General features: G+C 42.1%; 1 pseudogene; it reads left to right on the top strand.

The window, feature by feature from the left end:
- Positions 1 to 2,504: 2,504 nt before the first annotated feature.
- Positions 2,505 to 22,289, top strand: LOC119817147 (annotated as a pseudogene).
- Positions 22,290 to 22,695: the final 406 nt, after the last annotated feature.

The following is a 22,695-nucleotide window of genomic DNA, read 5'->3' as shown; positions in this document are numbered from 1 at the left end:
TTTACATGTCAAATGTGTTAAAGCATTTTCTCCAAGTGTTTCTACTTTTGTCATAATGTGAAGCTGACCTATACAGAGCCTTAGCCTTTACTTTCTCCATTTGTAAATTACCTGAATCATTACTGCCTTGTACCTCTACTGATTCAGTGGCTTATTTAAAAAATTATATTAATATCATATTGTATTGCCCAGAAAAATATTCTAAGAAAAATAATTCTAGGAGATGTAATGCAGTTTTAGGAATAGAACTGTTTAGGTCTTAAAAAGTGCCACTGGATTGGAAGACAAAAACGACTACATTTTTAGGGATTCCACTTTAATCTTTAGAACTGAAAACTGAAAGACTATAAATTCTGGCTTTTATTGGAATACACTTAGTAAATTGTGCTTTTTTTCCCTTCTAGAAATAGTTTCTTTATTTCCAGGCATATAATTCACAGGCTAGAATTTGTAAATGAATAAAAGTATTTGTCACGATCTACCAGCAGCTTTACCTAATAAATTCAAACTCTAAATATTTATTATATCATCCTGCCATAAGAAAGTAATGTGTGCGTAAAGACCTATTAAAGGGATAAAACACAAGGACCATCATTCATGGAAGGATATGCCTAAACCAGAGTAAGTTTTAACAAATAACTTCCAGGTGTTATAACATTTTTTACACAATTGTTTGTGTGAGTGTGTGTACAGACACACATGCACACTTATGTGAGTTTTATGTGTACATACACTGTAGGAGGACAGAAAAAAACATTAGATCTCATGGTGCTGGAATTACAAGCAGTTGTGAGCTGCTTGATGTGGGTGCTGGGAACTAAATCCAGGTCCTATGCAAAAGCAGTAATTGCTTTTAATTTCTGAGCCATCTCTTCAGCTCCTCTAATGTCTTTTAATATGAACTTACTTTCTTTCAAGCCATACTCTTACTGTGGGAGATTCTGTCAGCATCTTTTTGCTCTGTAGCTAGGCTTTAGAAGCAATGATCATTATAAACCTTAGTTTTCACTATGGCAAAAAGAGATCTTTGGAGGTCCTGGTCCCACATACTTCATATATCACTAAGAGATGATATGAAGCAACAGGATAGGAGTGCAAAATATGGAGCAAAACTTTATTAAATTACAGTAAGTGAAGGCTGTGTATGTTTATGTAAAAGCAAAACTGGAAACCATTGACATTTTGTGGTTTTATTTTTGTTCAGTTTAGGGAATGGGTTCCATGTTTCCAATTTCTCTCTCACTCAAGGAAACTAATCTGTCAATCAAGGATCTGCATTTTCAAAACCTTTCCTTAATAAAACAGGAGTGATTTGCAGAGTTCTTGTGCAAAGGTAGCTTAGTGGAACCAATTAATAAGCCATGAATGGCTTAAGAGATATTGCTTATATTACTGAAACATTAAAATTAATTTTAAGGAAGACTTTTGAGAATATTTTCAAAACTATTTTCCCAAAAGAAAGGACAGAAAATAGATTTAGCTGTTATTTCTCCAAAACAACCCTTTTGTGGAACTGTGTGGTTCCAGTTACTGGGAGCCTGTTCTGTGGGTTTAGGGTTTAGAGGAGAGAAGAGGTTTCCTCTTCTTCCCCAGAGAAAGAGAGTAGATTGTACCACCAAGTATTACAGCCCTGGGGTTGCTTCTTTACAGTTATCTGCAATGAGGTTTGCCATTTGTCTTTCTGGAGGACCAAACGAAGATGAGGGGAGTAAGGAAGCTCAAAGTGAAAACTTCAAGAGACAATAATCCAGCTTGATATTATTTTAATGCATTGTAGGCAAAAGTTAAATTTAATGGAAAAGAGGGGGCTTGGGCATCATAGACAGCAATACAAAAACCCTGTTAAAGTCAGATTTTGATTTGAACAACCCACTCTCATCAGCCTTACCTCTGACCTGACCCCTAAGCTTTCAGACAGAGGTCCTACAAAGCTGAAGTGTGTGCCTCTGCATGCATCCACCTATAGAGTCTTTTTGGCCCATCTTTTTTAGTTGAAACAAAGCAGAGTTTTCTCTGAATGTACTCCTTGCAGTCCCTCAGCCAGGTGATAACACCTAGCCTTTGCAAACAGAGACTCTAGTATGGCAGTGGGGTCCACAGTATGAGTCCGGTGATTCCCAGCACCCAGTGCCTGCACACAGGTGGGAGAGGAAGTTGCGGTATGACCATGAGGAGAGCTGAAGAGACAATGGACATGGGCTCCTGTCTCCTCCCAGACTAGCATTTGACATCTGTCACCTCCAGGAAATTGAGTTGGGAGAGACACACAGCCTGGAGCTGGAGAGGCAGTCTGTCGCGAGGTGGCAGTCCTTGCACACTCAGCGCGGGAACCAGGAGAGTGCGCAGCTGAAGAAGAGGCTGTGGCTACTTTGTGGCCAGCGGAGGACTGGCAGCGTGAGTAACAGGAGCAGAGCCAGCAAGGAGGGAGAACCATCAGAAACATGCAGGATACCGGAGCCACCCAAGCAGCTACCGCTCACTTTTGATTATCCTGGAACATGAGCATGGCCTGGGTCGCAGGAGCCTTTCTGGATGTGTTTTTACTACTGCGGCTGCGGCTGTCTGCTCAGATGGGGCCCCTAGTAGAAGCAGGAGATCCACGTAAGTACAGAGAAATGCTTAAAACTTGGGCTACCCTATTTGGAAAACTTTGCATTTAATTCTTAGTCATCTTTGGATCCGGAATAGTAGAGCATAGGCCTGGGAAAAATAAAGAACGTTTCAAATAAACCTGTTCAGTTGCAATCTGAGAGTAGAATTAATTTCCTCTTTCCTCTTTTGAGAGGGTCTAAAATATATAATATGTATTTTATTTATCTATCTTTTACTCATATGTCTGAAGAACTATTGAGTGATTTAATGTTTTCACAAAAACAAAAAAAAACAGCATAGTTAGGAATTAATTGGCCAATGTTATCATTTATTTCCTTTGAGGATTAGAACAATTTCAAGGGATTAGTCCATCAGAGAAATGACTAGCAGGCATTACATCATTCTGCATCAGTTTAGCTGTTATTAGCTTACAGTTTTGCAGACCTTGGCAGTTTCAGAGTTAAGATGCTAATTAACTCTTAAATACAGCAGGGATGGAGCACCTGTAGGCCAGCCTAAATTTTATAGGTCAAATTTAAAACCCATTGCTCAGGGGAAAAAAAAAACAAAACCTCTAGGTATTCCCTTAACAGAGGGTTTGTTTCTAATAGTATAAAAGTTCTTGCTTAAAAACAAAACTTTGCTGTCTTTCTCTAGATGCCAATATTTTACATTTTAAAAATTCTATAATCAGGCAAGGCTCCTAGCAGTGGGACTGGAACATCAATCCAGCCCCTAAACCCCCACCTAAAATCTATCTTGCCTGCAAGATATGCTGGACAATGACGGCACAGAACTTGTGGGAGTGGCCTACCCATTACTGTCCAGCTTATGACCCATGCCAGGAGAGGGAGTCCATACCTGACATTGCCTGAATGGCCAGGAACCAGAGATAGGACAGCCAAGAGACCCAGGATAGAACCAAACATGACTGGAAAGGAAAGTCAATTAAATGATACCTAGTGATCTTCTGCTATACTTACAGGTTGGTGCCTAGACCAGTTGTCATCAGAAAGGTATCATGCAGCACCCTATGGAAGCAGACACAGAGATTTATAACCAAACATTGGGTGGAGCTTGAGAAATCCCACAGAAGAAGGAATTTTCCAAGAAATTTCCAGTGATTTCCACAGGACTGTAGGAGCCAGAGGGCTCGAGAACACCACAAGAACTTAAGATGCAGATCAACTAAGTATGGCTCCCAGAAACTGGTTCAGCAAGCACAGGTGCTGTTGTTTATTCTTTGCTCTAGCCCCACCTTAGAACATCAAAATGTTGGTTGTTTTACTCTTTTGCTCTTTTGGCTTTTTTGTCTTTGGGGGATCCTGCCACCCAACTTCCAAATAAACCACACACAGAGGTTTATTCTTACTTATAAATGCCCAGCCTTAGCTTGGCTTGTTTCTTGCTTTCCTTATCTTAAATTATCCCATCTACCTTTTGCCTTTGGGCCATTTCCTTTTCTTACTTCTGTGTATCTTACTTTCACTTTTACTCCATGACTGGCTGGGTGGCTGGGTGACTGAACCCTGGCGTTCTCTTCTCCTTCTATTCATACTCTCTGCCTGCCAACCCTGCCTATTCTTTCTCCTGCCTTGCTATTGGTCATTCAGCTCTTTATTAGACCATCAGTTGTTTGAGACAGGCAAAGAATCACAGCTTCACAGAGTTCAACAAATGCAGCATAAACAAAAGCAACACATCTTTACATCATTAAACAAATATTCCAGAGCATAAACAAATATGACACACCTTAAAATAATATTCTACAACAGGTCTTACCTAGGTCCTCTGCATATACCTTATGGTTGTGTACCTTGGTGTTTCTGTGGGATTCCTAACAGTGGGAGAGGTTGGTATCTCTGACTCTTTTGCCTATGTTTGAGATCCTTTTCCTCCTCCTGGGTTATCAGCTGTGATATGAGAGTTTCAGGCCAGTCTTACTGTAGCTTGTTAAGCTATGTTCAGTATATATCCCTAGGAGACCTCCTCTTTTTTTTTTTTTTAAGGGAAACAGAGAGGCATTGATCTGAAGGAGGGGGGAAGTGGGGGAAGGTACTGGGAGGAATGAAGGTAGGGGAACCTGTGGTCTGGATGTAATGTATGAGAAAAGAATAAATTTTTTTTAATGTCTTGGGTCTCATTGGCCTGTGGGTATGTCAGGGTGGGGAGTTCTTTTGATTATAAACAAAGGCAGGAAGGTCCAGCTTATTGTGGAAGGTTGTTCCTAGGTAGGTGGTCTGGGGATATAAAAGAAAACTAGCTAAGCATGAGCCAGTCAGCAAACAACGTTTCTTCCTTTGCATTCTTGCCTTGACTTCCCTGGATGGTAGATTATAACTAATGAAAGAAGGGCTTTTGTTCTAGAGACCAAGGTTGCAAGTAGGTGATTTGTGCTCCACCAGCCTCAATTTTGGCAATAAAATAGAAAAATTAGTAGACCACAGATCTGTTTAGGATTAAGCCAGCTCCTGGTGTATAACACTATGTATTATATCATTTCAGTGGGGAAATGTAGTCTAGATTTTAGTTTTAAAAGTTATCATAAATCGGGGACTTCTTCACTGAGAAAATTGGTACTATAAAAATGTCAACAAACCTGGTCATTTATTAGGCTCTCATTGTGACATTTTATTCCTATGAATAAGCCAGCTCTTCATAAATCTGAGGATAAATTCAGTTGGTAGAGAACTCATTATTTCTAGATACAACATTATTCTTTAGAGCACTGTCATTTTGACAAATTGTTATTTACCTTTCCCCATTGCTGGCTCATCTGCTTATCTTCATACCAAGTCTGTGAAGGCACTGGACCTCATTTCCCCTCCTCTGAGGGCCCAGTGATGGTTGGATGATACCTCACCTCTGAGGTACTACCTTTTCACTTGTAAATTCATTCTTTCTTTGAAGACTTTGATCAGTTCTTGGCATGTGCACTGCAAAGACAGAATCCTTGGCAACTCCCAGCTTGACTTTCTATGGTGTCAGGCAAATTCCCTGAGACCTAGAATAGGTCTCCTCACTGAGCAGAGCCTAGATACAGGCAGAACTGGGGAAAGACCTCCAGATCCCTGTATTTCCAACTCTAGAACCACATACCATCCGTGACCTGGAGCCAATTCAAGACTTTTCTGTGATTTTTTTTTTTTTTTGGTTGGTTTGTTGGTTGGTTTCAGTTTTTCAAGAGAGGGTTTCTCTATGAAACAGCCTTGGCTGTCCCGAAACTCGCTCTGTAGACCAAACTGGCCTCAAACTCACAAAGATTCTCCTGCCTCTGCCTCCTGAGTGCTGGGATTAAAGGTGTGTGTCACCACTGCCCCCCTTTCTGTGATTTTTAAGCAGTTACAGTCACCATACAAGTCCAGAGAAGATAATGACTAGAGAGAGCAACTCAATCATTCAGCCCAATAAAAATCTATGTAATAATGCAAGTACTAAATAAATACCCATGAGTCCATACTGGTCTAAATAAATGATTGAATAAAAGACAAATAGATATAACAGACTGATATCCCATGCAGAGGAAACCAAATAGTTTATGCAGACATTCCATCCTCAGGAAGGGCAAATTCAACTGCACAATGCTTATGTGTGGAGTGCAATAACTTCCTCCCCAACAGTACAGAGTGAAACAGGGAAAACACATAACTTTACAGCATTGATTCTGGTTCATTAACGCTGATGTGTTAATAGGAAAAACTAAGGACAAAGTACATGCCCTGTATGATCTTTATTCGTCTTAGTATTGAAAGTATATCCTAAAAACTCTATTCAGCCTAGAGCATGTGCTCTTCTTATTTCTCTTCTCTCATTCCATTGGCCCATGCACTTAGCATCTTCACATTACATCAGCTGCTTCTGGACCATACCCGAGCAAAGGTAGCATGCAAGCCTGGTAGTGGAGGAGAAAAACAGATGTAACTAGCAGACAGCAATAACGTGGTCAAAGTTATAAACATCCAAATTCCTGTGCAAACACACAGAGGAAGAGTGCTCATGCCCTAAAGTTCAGATAGGAGCTTACAGGGAAAGTATCCACACTTCCACTGCATCTAGAGTAACTGGCATGATTTCTGAAAGCTGAGCTGGTCATCTGAACATCACCTAACTTAAGGAAAAACTGAAGAAATGGGACTTGAAATGAGAGGTGTAGAACTGCTCTTGAATCTTCACAGGGAGCAAATGTGTGTGCCACTGAAGCAAAGATCAAAATGGGCCAGAGAATAGTTCCAGGATACAAATGAGTTCTCCACAAAAGAAAGATATTATTTAAACAATTTAGGCCATATTTGCTCCACCATATTTTTGCTCGAATGAGGGAGATAGAAAACTCCTTAGTCTCATTGATCTCCAACAGATCAATGAGAAATATAGGAAATTCATATCAAGTCAGAGATCTCACTTCATCCTCACTCCTTACAAGAATAATAAGTAATAATATTCAATGTTTTTAAGATTTTTTAAATTGTGTGTGTGAGGGGGAAGAGAGAGTGTGCAGGTGCCCAAGGGATCCAGGAAAGGGTGTCAGATCTCATGGAGCTGGAGTTACAAGCAATTATGAGCTCTGAGAACTGATTTTGGGTTATCAGTATGAGTAGTAAATGCTCTTAAAGGCTGAGCCATCTCCACAGCCCATAGAATATTAAACATTTTTAGTTAATATCTTATATCATAATCTATGTTGACCTATGTTGCTTTCCAATAAGCAAATAAAACACATGGAAAAGAAGTGAAGTCAAAAGTTGTTCAGATAAACATCAGTCAGTTGTGAAGTCTTATAAAAGAAAAATGAGTATGAAACAGAAGTTAGCTGAATAACAACATAGCAGCCTCCTGCGTTGATGACGAACTCAACAACAGTGTGTCATATAGTGACACGGGAGCCTGGAGAGCAAGCCTGACAGCACAATTTAATGCCTAAGGAAGCCAGCACATTCCAAAGACATGTTAGGGAACCATAGCTCATGGTCATACAGTTAAGTACAATTGATAGGTATACTTAATAAAAATGACAAAGTCATTGATATTGAGACAAAATATGTTGCATCTTACCCAGGCTGTCACAACAAACTTGTGATATATTCTCAGAACAGGCCTTGATGGCATTCCTTGCACAAAAGGTACTAACTCATTTTCTCAATGAATTAATGCAGAGTCCCTCTTACCCAAAAAAAGTATAAATCAACTGACTTTTATAACCAAGTTATTCATCTCCTTCGTTTTCAATGACAAGAAAGAAGAGTTGAACACTTTTAAGTATGAGGAGAGTTCCACCGAGCCATCCCAATGAGCACACAAGCACAAATAGGGTCAGGGCAATGTGTGGTGTGTTAGAAAACAAGACTTAAGTGTTTGGTAGAATGTTGAAGGGGGCAAATGTAATTCTAAGACTGCCAATGTTTATGTACATGGAAAAAGACTAGTTTATACCAGAGCTTATTAACCTGGAGAGTCCACATACACACACCAAGGACCATTTATCAATGACTGCCGTGTATTGCGTCAAAGCTTAACGGGTGAAGTGGCACCCAGTGAACAGAGTCCAGGATGCTATAAACATCCTACAAGGCATGGAACACCCCACCTCACCCTATCACAAGCATTCCAACCCAAAATATCACTGATACTGAAGCAAGGGAGCCTCTTTATAGGAAATCTCTGGCTTGTATCTTTTTTGTTATGTTTATTTATTAGTGAGGGTTGCATACAATTTCTGGGCTATTACACACCTGGTCATCCATGTGGCAATCAAAAGACAACCTGCACTAGTTCTCTCCTTCTACCATGTGAGGCCTAGGAATGAAATTCAAGTCATCAGGCTTGGCAGCCAGCACATTTACCCACTGAGTCGTCTCTCTCCTCTGTCCCCCTCTGGCAAATACTTCATTACAACTTTTGGATATGAAAGAATGTGCATTTTCACCGAACACATGCTGTTAATTGGTGCACTAAGCTACTGCTGAGGTGTCTTTGTCCTCCCCTCAGGCCTCAGAGTCAGCTCTTTCATGTAGCATTTTATGTCATCCAGACACATCCGTGTATCTTAACATGTTTCAATGAGCACCCTCATCCACTCTTGCCTGACCATCAGAATCGCCACCTGCTTCATCCTGGGCCCATGGGCATGAACATTTGGGCCACTTGGGGTGAGAAAAATGTGTATAAAATCCTGTGCCAAGATGTTTGTGGTAATATCTTATGAACACTAAGAAGTTACAAACAATTTCTACATGGGGAGAAAAGCAATGACTTTACGCAAAAATAAGTGACGTCATCCATGTCCTCTTAATGTAAGAGAAGGCCTGCCGCTGCATAATTTATAAGTGAAAGTCTATGTAGCTCACAGTTCTAGAGGTTGGAAGGCCAGGACACGGCAGCCACTATTTGACAAGGCTCTCATTCTAGGTCATAAGATGACAGAATCTTATTCTAGATCATAAGAGGACAGAAAATAAGAGCATACATGCACACATGAAAGAGACAGGACACACAGCATAACCTTATTTTGAAACAGCCTACTCTCACAGCAACCAAGTCAACCCAATGTGAATTAGCCCACACAAGGGAGAGTTGCAATGATTTCTACTTATAATCCAAATGTCTCTGATGGCTCCCATCTCCCAATACAAAAATGGGGACTGTCAACTCTCAACATGAGTTCCTAAGGAATTCATTAAAACAATTGTTCAACACTGTAGTTCATTATCAGCATACTAACTTAAATAAGGACATTTCCCTTGTCTCCAATTAAGAAATCTGATACGTGAAAGCATCATTAGAGTTGTGTGAGTCAAACCACTCTTGGTACAAGCAAACTAACCTCACCGTAAGGAACAAATGGTGTCCTTGCAGTAAACAGAATGTGTCCCACATTTGTTTTGACATTTTCATTTAAATTTTTAGCCAAAGTTCAGCCACATCCCTAACATTTTACTCCTCATTATTCAACTCAATCAAAATTGTATCTTATCACGGAGCACAATGTTTCAATGTTTATTTTAATAGATCAATTATGATAAGACAAAGTTATAATGCCTACAATCAGGGAAATGCAAATCAAAACAACGTTAAGATACCATCTTACACCTGTCAGAATGGCTAAAATCAAAAACACCAATGATAGCCTTTGCTGGAGAGGATGTGGAGTAAGGGGTACACTCATCCATTGCTGGTGGGAATGCAAACTTGTGCAACCGCTTTGGAAAGCAGTGTGGAGGTTTCTCAGGAAATTTGGGATCCACCTACCCCAGGACCCAGCAATCCCACTCTTGGGAATTTACCCAAGAGATGCCCAATCATATTACAAAAGCATCTGTTCAACTATGTTTATAGCAGCATTATTTGTAATAGCCAGAACCTGGAAACAACCTAGATGCCCTTCAGTGGAAGAATGGTTGAAGAAAGTGTGGAATATATACATGCTAGAATACTACTCAGCGGTAAAAAACAATGACATCTTGAATTTTGCATGCAAATGGAGGGAAATAGAAAACACCATCCTGAGTGAGGTAACCCAGGCCCAAAAAGATGAACATGGGATGTACTCACTCATAATTGGGTTCTAGCCATAAATAAAGGACATCGAGCCTATAATTCGTAAAAATCCTAGAGAAGCTATATAAGAAGGTGAACCCAAAGAAAAACATATAGTTATCCTCCTGGATACTGGAAGTAGACAAGATTGCCGGACAAAAAATGGGAACATAGGGGTGGGGTGGGATGGGGGGAGGGGGGATGGGGCGAGAAAAGTGTGAAGTGGAGGATGGGAAGAGCTTGGGGGAATAGGATGGTTGGGATATAGGAAGGGTGGATATGGGAACAAGGAATTATATATCTTACTTAAGGGAGCCATTCTAGGGTTGGCAGAGGCTTGACTCTAGAGGGGTTCCCAGGTGTCCAGGAAGACGCCCCCAGCTAGGTCCTTGGGCAGCTGAGGAGAGGGTGCCAGAAATGTCCAGATCCTATTGCCATACTCATGAATAGCTTGCATATCACCATAGAACCTTCACCTGGCATTGGATGGAGAAAATGACAGAGCCCCACATAGGAGCACCGGACTGAGCTCCCAAGGTCCCGATGAGGAGCAAAAGGAGGGAGATCATGAGCAAGGAAGTCAGGACCGTGAGGAGTGCGTTTACCCATTGAGGCCGTGGGACAGATCTAACGGGAGACCACCAAGTCCAGTTGGAATGGAACTGATGGAACAGGGGACCAAACCGGGCTCTCTGAATGTGGCTGACGGTGGAGGAGGACTGAGAAACCAAGGACAACGGCAATGAATGTGAACTCTACAGCATGGACGGGCTCACTGTGAGCCTTAACCTTCACCTGGCGATGGATGGAGATAGAGACAGAGCCCCACATTGGAGCACCGGACTGAGCTCCCAAAGTTCTGATGAGGAGCGGATGGAGAGAGATCATGAGAAAGAAAGTCAGAACCATGAGGGACGCGTTCACCCACTGAGACGGCAGGACAGAACTAATGGGAGACCACCAAGTCCACTTGGAATGGGACTGATGGAACATGCGACCAAATCGGACTCTCTGAGGGTGGCTGATGGTGGAGGCTGACCGAGGAGCCAAAGACAATGGCGATGGGCTTGGTCTCTATGACATGGACGGGCTCTGTGTGAGCCTTGTCAGTTCGGTTGCTCACCTTCCTGGACCTGGGGGGAGATGGGAGGACCTTGGACTCAACATAGTGTAGAGAACCCTGATGGCTGTTTGGCCTCAAGAGGGAGGGAGTGGGGGTGTGGGTGGAGGGGAGGGGAGGGAAGGGGGAGGAGGAGGGGAGGAGATGGCAATTTTTAATAAAAAATAAATAAACTGGAAAAAAAAGATATAAGAGATAGCTAGAAATATTCCTGTGTCATTAGCCGAACACTGTTGTAATTAATATAGTTTCTGTGTGATTATTTGGGTATCTGGGAAACAAAAGAGCAGTCTCTGCCTACAATAAATAATAGATAGATAGATGATAGATAGATAGATAGATAGATAGATAGATAGATAGATAGATAGATAGATAGATAGATAGAGATAGATAGATGATAGATAGATAGATAGATAGATAGATGATAGATAGATAGATAGATAGATAGATAGATAGATAGATAGATAGATAATGATGATGATGATGATGATGATGATGATAGATAGATAGATAGATAGATAGATAGATAGATGATAGATAGATGATAGATAGATAGATAGATAGATAGATAGATAGATAGATAGATAGATAGATGATAGATAGATGAGAGAGAGACAGAGAGGTTTGTAGAAGTCCCAGGTATGGTAGTAGCCCATAAGAAATATTTTTATGCTTCTTGAACTTTTTCTTATGGCTTCAAATAAGAATGAAGAGTATCATATAGTCAACATAGTCATCAGAACTTTTTACCATACAATAAAGAAAAGAAAGAGGGAAGAGGGAAAGAAGGACAAGGAATGGAAGATAGGAGAGAGCAGGGAGGGACTGAGGGGCAAGAGAAGAAGGAAGAAGAGGGGAGAAAAGGAGAGGAGAGAGGGAAATGAGAAAGAAGGCAATTATCTTACAGTGATTTGCTATTCGCTACTTTTTTAACTGCATTTCTTAAGTAGAAATATATATATGCAAAATATTAACATCCATTTGAAGTTTTAAGATATACATCTAAACTTCATTGTGAATCTCACTGTAGCTTCAATGAATTCTTTGGAAATATTTTCATTGAGGAGGACTTTTTTAATTGTTGTTTTTCCAGGAAAACTATTTTCAAACTAACTTTTCTCTCATAATTTAAGAAATTAAGAAATAAGTTGTAAAACTTATTTCTGCTATTAAATTAGGCATTCAGTTTACAGTAAGTGGCTTATTAAGATACTTTTACAGACTCAACATTAAATCTTACCACTTCAGTAAGCTAAAATCTGCATATCAATGCTGGATGAATTGTCACATGTTATGTAAGCTGCAGATTTATAGCCCACTGTACCATGTAATGGGTTTGCAATTAGCAGAAGAGTCAAAGGATTTGATGAAAACCGGGGCTATTTCTGTGACCAGATCAGTGACAGTTCCAAATGTTTTTCCTAAGGACAAAGTGTGCTCCTCTGTGATGGGACAAGAGCCACTCTAAAAGGAGAAGTCGATCTCACTTGGATGCGTTTGATTGGAAAACACTCTCCAGCGGTCAATTCCTTCTCCAGCTGGTAGAGTGCTAGCAGGCCGTGATATGTCATCACTGATTCTATTCAAGGATTAATGGCTCCGACGAACAAGATGCCTCACTAAGTCTTCCTGTAAGGTTATACCCAAGTGTGGCTCGTCCCACCATTCCAGTCCCCTTTGCACACTAAGGGGCAGACAGTGGCTTTTCACAAGTCACAGAGCCACAGGGCACATGGGTAATCCGTACATGTTCTAAACCACCTCTCTAGGTTCAGGCCAAGTCATAGCGTTCATGAGAAACTGCCAAAACAGAAGCTTGCATGCTCAGGGCCAGGCAAGGGAGGCAGAGATGGGATTTCTTTAGAACCATCTCTCACCATGAGGGAAGGCTACAGTGTCCCTTGAGAAATAGTGCCTGATTCTACTAATTTGGCTCAAATGACCTTGAAAGACTGAGGGATTTCTGTTACTCCCTCTACTCCACATATAAATGAGATTTCAGAATAGCGCCTGTGGCTTTTGCAAAGCGGAGCTGAGGAGGCCAGAACAGAACGCTTGCCCTTCTTTGCACCCTAACAGGATATCAGTTCACCTGCGATTCATCTTTAAGGTACGATGTGTTGAGCTTGTGTTGTCAGGTGGGACCAGCCCACTGCAGCCAGTTGAGATGTCTTCGGTGAGTTGAGGTTTTGTTTTGGGTTCCCCACCTTCCCCTATCTCTGGTTTTCTTTTCCCTAAATGTCAGTGATTAGTGAATTTCAAGCTCAAGGGTGTGAAAAAGCCAACAATCGTGTCAATCTCACAAAGTGAGGCTCTGTGAAGATTAACCAAAATAAGGAATATACCTCATGTTGATTGATGGATAAACAGTACTGAGAAACATTTGTTAAAGGTTCCAGACCACAGAAGCTCCTCGGGAAGCCAATAAATAGGAGAATTAAAAATTAATTTGAGGTTTTTACTTGACTGAGTAATCTAGGACTTGGAAAATTAAACTAGAGAATTTTTGCTTGTTTCTGTTTTTTACAATTGGCTATTCTGTGTTCCTTCATTGCAGAGATAGGAACGTATGTGTCCTCCAAAGTCAACTTGCAACAAATGTTACTTGTCTAAGTGGCTATTTAATGTAAAGCTGCAAGTGAGTTGTAAGACTCTTAAGCAGAAGTTAATCAGTAAATGAAATTTAAGAATCAAGAGTTGAAACCTAGCAGGGGGACCCCCCACTTACTCACACAAGAGCAGTCTTTTTTGCTAAGGATCGATGTTCTATTTGCCCTTCCCATATATGCAAGACAGCCAAACAGCCTCATTTGGAAGCAAAGAAACTGAAACCTAAAGTCTACAATTTTTTATTCCCTAGATCTGACAATTTCCTTAACTATTCAAGTCAGGGGGACCCCAGAGAACACACACCCACACCTCAATTCATAATGAGTAGATGGATGTGTCTTTCCCAAAATTTAAAAGAAAATGTCTTTCTCTTAAATTATAGATCAATAAGCCCTATAAAATAAAAGGTATTTAAATGTGTATTTAAAAACTAACTATAGCCTGAGAATGTAGCTCAGTTGGTAAACTGCTCGTCTAAGATGCACAAGACTCTAGGTTTGATCCCCGACATTGATGGAAAGAAAGGGAGGGAGAACTACATGTTGATAACAATATGGTAAATATAGATCATTTTGCTTTTATTACTTAAAGTATTTCATTCAAAAGTAGGAGAAATTGGGTTTACATTTGACCATTTAGAAACCTATTTGCTATTAGAATTTTGAATATTTCTTTCTACTTAAATGGGATTTGTGTCTTTCCTATTAGCACAAATGTGCAGTGAAGTTGGTTTAAAAAGTCTGTGTTTACTAGTACAAACGATGGTCGTTCCTTTTTATGGATGCAGCATAATTAAACTGTGACACATATTGATTGCCTGTCTAGGAGTCTGGCCTGGTGCAGTTCTTTATCCACTTAAGATGTGTTGAGTGACCGCTATGTTGGGCATTCTGGAGTGGCGCATTCAGGTACACTCTCTTGAATCTGCGCTGTGTCTTTCCACTGAGGGGCAAGTGGGTGAACAGCCTGGTTTTTCTGCCCTAGGGAGAGGGGCGAGATGGAAGTAACTCTATAAAAGAGACTCATCCACGTACACAGAAAAATTAATGATCATGAACTACAGGGGCAATGAGAGGTTACATAGTAAACATTTCGTGACTCCAACCTGTAGTGATACTTCACAGGAGCTTACGCTTCAGCCTACACCTAACGGTGTGAACAAGACATATCACTAGCCCAGATGTTTACTTGTTGAAGTAGACCCAACCAGGAATTAGTTAAATGTCTATCAATACATGAATGATTAAATAAGTTATAGTATATCTGCGAACAGTTTACTATAGAGCTGTGGGATCAACATGCAAATAAGTACTTTAAGTGAGAAAATCAAACCCCATGCACACATTGGTCCTGCTTGGAGAGAAGAATACACACATATATGCATCTATACACATTCATTAAAATTGATACACCAATAAGGCATTTGTAACAGCAGTTGACATTAGTCAGTGTCGCTGGCTGCAAGGAGATAGGAGAGAAAGGCTGTGTTTTTTGGTTTTTTTGTTTTGGTTTGGTTTGGTTTGGTTTGGTTTTGGTTTTGGTCTTGTTTGGTTTTTCGAGGCAGGGTTTCTCTGTAGCTTTGGAACCAGCTTTTGTAGACCAGGTTGGCCTTGAATTCACAGAGATCTGCCTGTCTCTGTCTCGATTAAGGGCATGTGTTACCAACACCCGGCTGGGAAAGGCTTTTATAATTAGCTTTATAACCTTCAGTAATTATTGAAATATATTACCATATGCATACAACTTTTCCTTTTTTAGTGATCGTAAGGAGATCTTTATGAACCTCATAGCCCTTTCAGAAACTATTCTGAAGATTTTAATAAGAAAGATTGAATAAATCATAGCTTACAATAGCTTTCACGTGCCTCTTCAGACACAGGGACCAACACAGCATAAAAGGGAAGAGAGGAGTACCCTCGAGAGTCTCCGGGCCAGGAAGAAACATCAAGTGCTTCTGGGAATCCATGGGGTTTTTTTTTTTCCTTATTGTAGATGGAGCGGCGGGGCTGCGTCCTGCCACTCGGCTAGCTTTACACCCGAAATAATTACATGGAAACTATATTCTTTTAAACACTGCCTGGCCCATTAGTTTTAGCCTCTTATTGGTTAATTCTCACATCTTCCTTTAACCCATATTTAGTAATCTGTGTAGCACCACGAGGTGGTCGCTTACCAGAAGAGATCTTAATCTGCGTCTGTCTTGGAGAGGAGAAGCATGGCGACTGCCTGAAGCGCCTGCCTTCTCTCTCCCAGAATTTTGTTCTGTCTGCTCCACCCACCTATGTTCTGACCTATTGGGCCAAGCAGTTTCTTTATTAATTAACCAATGAAAGTCCTCCATCACCTTCTATCATTTCCTCCTATGTCGCCTCAGTGATTATGCTAAGGGCCTTGTCCCTGGGTCAGCTCACACTGGTTCCTCTGCCTTCTGACATTGTCCTCAATGTCAATCTGTTGCATTTAGCCACTCCTGCTTCCCTTGTGTCCCTTGGGGTTCTGATAAATCCCTCTGTTATTGATTAAAATGATCATCCAATCTATTCAGAAAGCAAGCCCTGTGACATGGTGTGGGACAGTGGGGGTGCCAGGATTAATCTCACTAAAGAACACCATAAGGCACTGAGATGCCTTCCTTGCAGATACCCCACTCCAGTGACCATGTCTCTCTGCATGGTATATCCTTGTGTATAATGCCCAGTGGAGGACATCGGGTGTCTGGCTCCATCTCTCTTAGCTTTATTCCCTTGAGACAGGATCTCTCACTGAGCCTTAAGTTATACATTTCAGGCTGGGCTGGCTTGCAAGTGAGCCACCCCACCCCCACCCCGTCCCACCAGGGATCTGACTGTCCTTGTCCCTCATTGCTGGAGTTACAGGCTCAAGCAGCTATTCCCAACTTCAACATTGGTCCAGACAGAGGTCCCTGTGTTTGTGCAGCAAGAGTTCTCGCCTACTGAGTCATCTCCCTCAGCCCCAGTTTCGCTGGGTTTTTCACCTGCATTCTGGGCACTGAATGCAGTATTTACAGGGCAAATACTTTACCGACTGAGCGATCTCCTCAGCACCCTGATTTCTCTACAAGAAATGTTAAGATCAGAGTGGCTGGAGTCCATCGTCTCAGAGATATGTAGCCTCTTATTATTCCTACGGAAAAAATAATTGCATTGACTAGTGACAATTAAAAGTCATTGGGCTGGCAGTTTGAGGGAGGGAACTAAGAGACGGTGTTTGAAGAGCAAGCAAGATTTATTGAGACAGAGGAACATTTTCCTGAAGTAGGAAGGAGAGTGGAAAGGAAAATGCCAAATCTGAGCTATGTAACACGAATTCTAATTGTTCTTCATAATAATGTAGTACAAGTTTTAATTGGTCTTAATAATAAAAACCCAGAGTCAGATATTATGGATTAAAGTAGAAAGATCAGAGAAGCAGTGTAGCCAGCCACTAGAGACCTTTTACATCTACTGAATCCTCAGACTGAAGGGACGATCCTGTCTCTACGAATCCACAGACTGCATCCTCAGACTGCATCCTCAGACTACCTCCTTAGACTGCATCTCAGACTGCATAGAGCTCTTGTCTCCTCCCACCTTATATTCCTCTCTGCCCAGCCATATCACTTACCATCTCCAACTCCCTGGAGCTAAGATTAAAGGTGTGAGCCACCACCACCACCTGGCTCTCTTTCTCTATGAGACTGGATCAGTCTAGTGTAGCCCAAGGTGGCCTTGAACTCACAGAGATCTGTCTGTCTCTGTCTCCCAAGTTCTGGGATTAAAGGTGTGTTCCTCTACTGCCTGACCTCTATGGCTAACTAGTGGCTTAGTTCTGCACTCTGATCTTCAGACAAGTTTTACTTGTTGGATTACAAACAGAATATCATTACAGAACTAAATTATGTTTATAGACCAGTTTGCTTCACATATTTCTATTTATTCATTTTGGGATTTTTGCAGGAGGAGAACAAAATTTCTAGAGAAATGCCTAGGTTTAGCTGAAAAGTCTTTGCAGAAGTCTAAGCAGGTGAGTGGAGTCAGCATGAGGGCATTTCTGGCTCTGTGTCCTTTAGAGATACCATGTGAAGTACATAGGCTTAAACAAGTCCCTAACCCACAGACTTGAGAGTCTAATTGGACGTATGAAGAATAAAGCCAGGTAACACGGTGGCTTGGTTTCTGCTCTAACCCATCTAGGCCATAGCAAGAGCAGCTAGTGACCTTCCAGGCTATTTGTGACTCCAATTAGGTGAGAAGACATCAAATTGAAGAGCATGGATAGGAAGGAAAGAACCTCGTTCCTTGTACTTGTGGTATTTCATTTCTACCCTGTGCTTGCCTAAGTTAGTTTCGTGCATAGGTCCACAGAGAGCTCACTAGTTCATGTAAGGATCAAAACTTGGACACCCAAAGGCAAGTCTGCCCAGTACACATGTTCTGACATCTGCCCAATGTATTGTCTTAAACTTCATTGTCAATATTTTACTTAGTGGAAGGTCCAAGGCCCTTCCTACTTTATCTATGCTGAGCAAGGTATACAAAGAGAACAGGTTCCTAAAAAGCCAGTACATGCAGTAGGGACAAATCCTGGTGCCACTGCCAGTGGCGCCTCAGTCTGCCCCAGCCATGCAACTGTCGACCACATTCAGAGGGACTAGTTTGGTCCTATGCTTGTTTCTTCCCAGTCCGGCTGGAGTTGGTGAACTCCCATTAGCTCAGACAGACTGTTTCAGTGGGTGAACCCATCATGGTCTTTGACCTCTTTGTTCATATTCTCATTCCTCCCACTCTTCAACTGGACTTTGGGAGCTCAGTCCAGTGCTCTGATGTGGGTCTCTGCCTCTGTTTCTATCAGTTGCTAGATTAAGGTTCTATAGTGATATTTAAGATATTCATCAGTCTGACTACAAGGCAAGGTCAGTTCAGGCACCCTCTCCTCTATTGTTTAGGGTCTTAGCTGGGGTCATCCTTGTGGATTCTTGGGACTTTCTCTAGAGCCAAGTTTTTGCTAATCCTATAATGGCTCCCTCAATCAAGATATCTCTTCCCTTGCTCTCATCTCTGTCCTTCCTCTATCTCGACTATCCCATTCCCTCAAGTTCTCCTCAACTCTCCTTTTCTCCCCTCCTCTTGCCCTAAAATATGAAAATGGTATGTACTCACTCATACGTAGATTTTAGCTATAAACAAAGGACATTGAGCCTATAGTTTATGATCCTAGAGAAGCTAGGTAATAAGGTGAACTCAAAGAAAAACATATATAGACCCACCTGGAAATTGGAAACAGACAAGATCGCCTGAAAAAAATGGGAGCATGAGGGTAGGGGGAGAAGGAAGGAGGGAAGGCTCTTTTTTTTACTTCTTATTTTAAAACAATTTTAGATTTAGGAAAAGTTACAAGGAGAGTACAGTGTATTCCCATACATCTGTCACCGAGTTTCTTTAAGATGTTGGCATCTTACATAGACTTGGAGGAAACCAAAGAGGCACGAAGTACCCACAGTCTTTCCTAAGAGGCCACTGCCTTCCAACCACATATGCCAGGGGACGAAATCAACAAGCTGAAACTTGCAGATGGAAGGAAGACCTGAAGTTGAATTTTTTTTAAAGCCAGTTTCACAAGAGTGAAAGTGGAGGCACCTAAGTTGAAAATTCCTCTTGTGAAACATCAGAGCTTAATCTTAGTTCAGTAGCACAGGAGAGATAGCCTCCAACACATCTACACATGACTTCATGTTTCTTATTTCTGAGCTATTGAGACACTGCAGATCCATGCCACTGAGATTCCAGGAGCTTTGCCATCTTCCCAACCCCCAGAGAAAGCAGGAAGATCAAGCATTGCCTTTCCACTGCCACTTGAGTGCAGATGAAGTATATGATTGTCACTGGCTCTACCTGGGTAGGTCCAGAGACAGTAAGTCACAGCTGACTGGAAAACAGAATGGACCCATTTTGAGACCTGTTTCCTGCCTTAGACCTATGTTTTCCTAAAATCTCTATCAATTCTTTTTTTTTTTTTTTTTTTTTGATACAAGATCTTGAGAACTCCATGCTGGCTTCAGACATGCTCGGTAGTGAAGGATGACCTTTAACTTCTGATCCCCAACATCTCCGTCACACAAGACATTTGTGGTGGTTCATTTGGTACTAGGGATTGAACACAGGGGTTTGTGTATACTAGGCAAGCACTCTACCAAAGTAGCTACATTCCCAGTTCACAATACATTCATTTCTTGTGGACCCAAGCTGCCAATGCCAGCCACTATTGTGCTGCTCACAATCAGCACAGCAAAGGAAGTAGAGAGTATAAAACATATTTTAAGAGAGAAAGAGAAACTAGAAAGAAGAGCTGGTCTAAATCAAAGTGCACTTTATGGTATAGAAGTTGTCAAAACGCTGAAAGCTGAGTCTCAGTTTTCCAGCAGCACAAGCAGCTGTGAATAACCTGTAAGACAGTGATGACAGCAATTGTTTTTAGGAGACCATTCACTTCTTCAGTATGCTCGGCATCACACAGTGAATGTGATTATTCTGCCCGATCACAGAGAGGGCACAAATCTAGCATCCTAAGTGGCACCAGAAGCGTTGCTAAAGGCATCTGTCCAGGCTCTAACACTGGGCCTTGGACAAAGGGGAAGCTTCTTGTCCCTGTCATCTCAGGTTTTCTAATCCTAATAGCCCAGCAACAGAAATAAATAAACCTTAAGAATGAGCTGAGTCAGTACGCAGCGAAGCATCTGATATCATGCATAAACCAACGTTGATGAGAGTGTATGTCGGGGTTGTTCAAGGTGGTTAACATTTTTTATGCTTGCCATGGGTGAGGAATAGATTGTGAGAATCCTGCAAACATCAATACCATGTTTGAAGAATGATATAGCAGTCCATGTATGAAGTACCATGAGCTGGATCGCAACAATTAGTCTCTGTCTCGTGGGTAATGAAACTGGGACTCAGTACGAAAAGCTCATGGTAGTGACCAGCCTAATGTCCTCATTCTTGGTTCCTTCATGTGTCTGACAAAACACAACCATAGAGTTGTTGAGTCCTGGGGTGGAAGCTGTGGTGAGAGCCGAGCCCACATGCCCCCTTATGGATTAGGGGAGACATGGTGAAGACCTCCACGCCCTGTGACTGCTGGGATGACAAGCAGTGGGCTCTGTTTGGTGAATTCAGGTGTGGTATAAGAAAAAGCTGTTCCAGGACAGCCAGGACTGTTAAACACAGAAGCCCTGTCTCGAAAAACCAAAACAGAAAAAAAAAAGGAAGGAAAGAAGGGAGAGAGAGAGAGGGAGGGAGGGAGGGAGGGAGGGAGGGAGGGAGGGAGGGAAGGGAAGGAGGGAGGGAAGGAAGGAAGGAAGGGAAGGAGGGAGGGAGGGAGGGAGGGAGGGAGGGAGGGAGGGAGGGAGGGAGGGAAGGAAGGAGAGAGAGAGAGAGAGAGAGAGAGAGAGAGAGAAGGAAGGAAGGAAGGAAGGAAGGAAGGAAGGAAGGAAGGAAGGAAGGAAGGAAAGAAAGGAAAGAAGGAAGGAAGGAAGGAAGGAAAGAAAGAAAGAAAGAAAGAAAGAAAGAAAGAAAGAAAGAAAGAGAAAGAAAGAAAAAAGTTAGTTTTTCTTTTTCCTCCAACTGAGCAAGACACCCAAGGGAAAGAAGGCCACAGGGAAGACGATGGTCCTGGCCCCTGCCGTTGTGAAGAAACAGGAGGCTAAAAATGTGGTGAATCCTTTGTTTGAGAAAAAGGCCTAAGAACTTTGGCATTGGGCAGGACATCCAGCCTAAAAGAGATCTCACACACTTCGTCAAATGGCCCCGCTACATTGGGCTGCAGCGGCAAAGGGGCATCTTCTATAAGCGGCTCAAAGTTCCTCCTGCCATTAACCAGTTCCCCCAGGCCCTGGACCGGCAAACAGCTACCCAGTTGCTTAAACTTGCCCACAAGTACAGGCCAGAGACCAAGCAGGAGAAGAAGCGAAGGCTGCTGGCCCGTGCTGAGAAGAAAGCTGCCGGCAAAGGGGATGTCCCAACTAAGAGACCACCTGTCCTTCGAGCGGGCGTCAATACAGTCACCACTTTGGTAGAGAATAAGAAGGCTCAGCTGGTGGTGACTGCCCACGACGTAGACCCCATTGAGCCGGTGGTCTTCCTGCCTGCCCTGTGTCGGAAGATGGAGGTCCCCTACTGCATCATCAAGGGAAAGGCCGGGCTGGGGCAGCTGGTCCATAGGAAGACGTGCACCCCTGTTGCCTTCACACAGGTTAACTTCGGAAGACAAGGGTGCTCTGGCTAGGCTGAACAAAGCTATTAGGACTAATTACAATGAGAGATAGGGTGAGATCTGCCGGTACTGGGGATGCAACGTCCTGGGTCCTAAATCTGTGGCTCGAATTGCCAAGCTGGAGAAAGAAGGCAAGGCAAAAGAACTTGCCACTAAACTGGGTTAAATGTACTGCTGAGTTTTCTATACATAAATATAATTATAAACCTTCAGAGAGAGAGGGAGGGAGAGAGAGAAAGGGAGAGGGAAGGAGAAATGGAGGGAGAGAAGGAAGGAGGAAGGGAGGGAGGGAGGTTTGGGGGGGCTAAGAATATTTGCTACTTTTCTTTCAATATGATCAAGTATCTGACAAAAATGCAACTTAAAGAAGGAAGGCTTTCAAGGGGTTTCAAGCCATAGTGTCAAAAAGATAAAGTAGGAAGAATGTTAGGCACTTGGTCACATCACTTCTGTAAGCAGGAAGCATATAGCAGACAGGAAGTGGTTCAGGTTATAGAGTTCCAAGGTCCATGATCCCCAATGACCCATTTCCTCCAGCAATGCTCTACTTCCTAAAGATTCCATAGCCTATC

This window comes from Arvicola amphibius, chromosome 6, assembly GCF_903992535.2.
Source record: "Arvicola amphibius chromosome 6, mArvAmp1.2, whole genome shotgun sequence".
NCBI lineage: Eukaryota > Metazoa > Chordata > Mammalia > Rodentia > Cricetidae > Arvicola > Arvicola amphibius.
The sequence above is the reverse complement of the archived record's forward strand: the minus strand, read 5'-3'. Positions and strand labels throughout refer to the sequence as shown.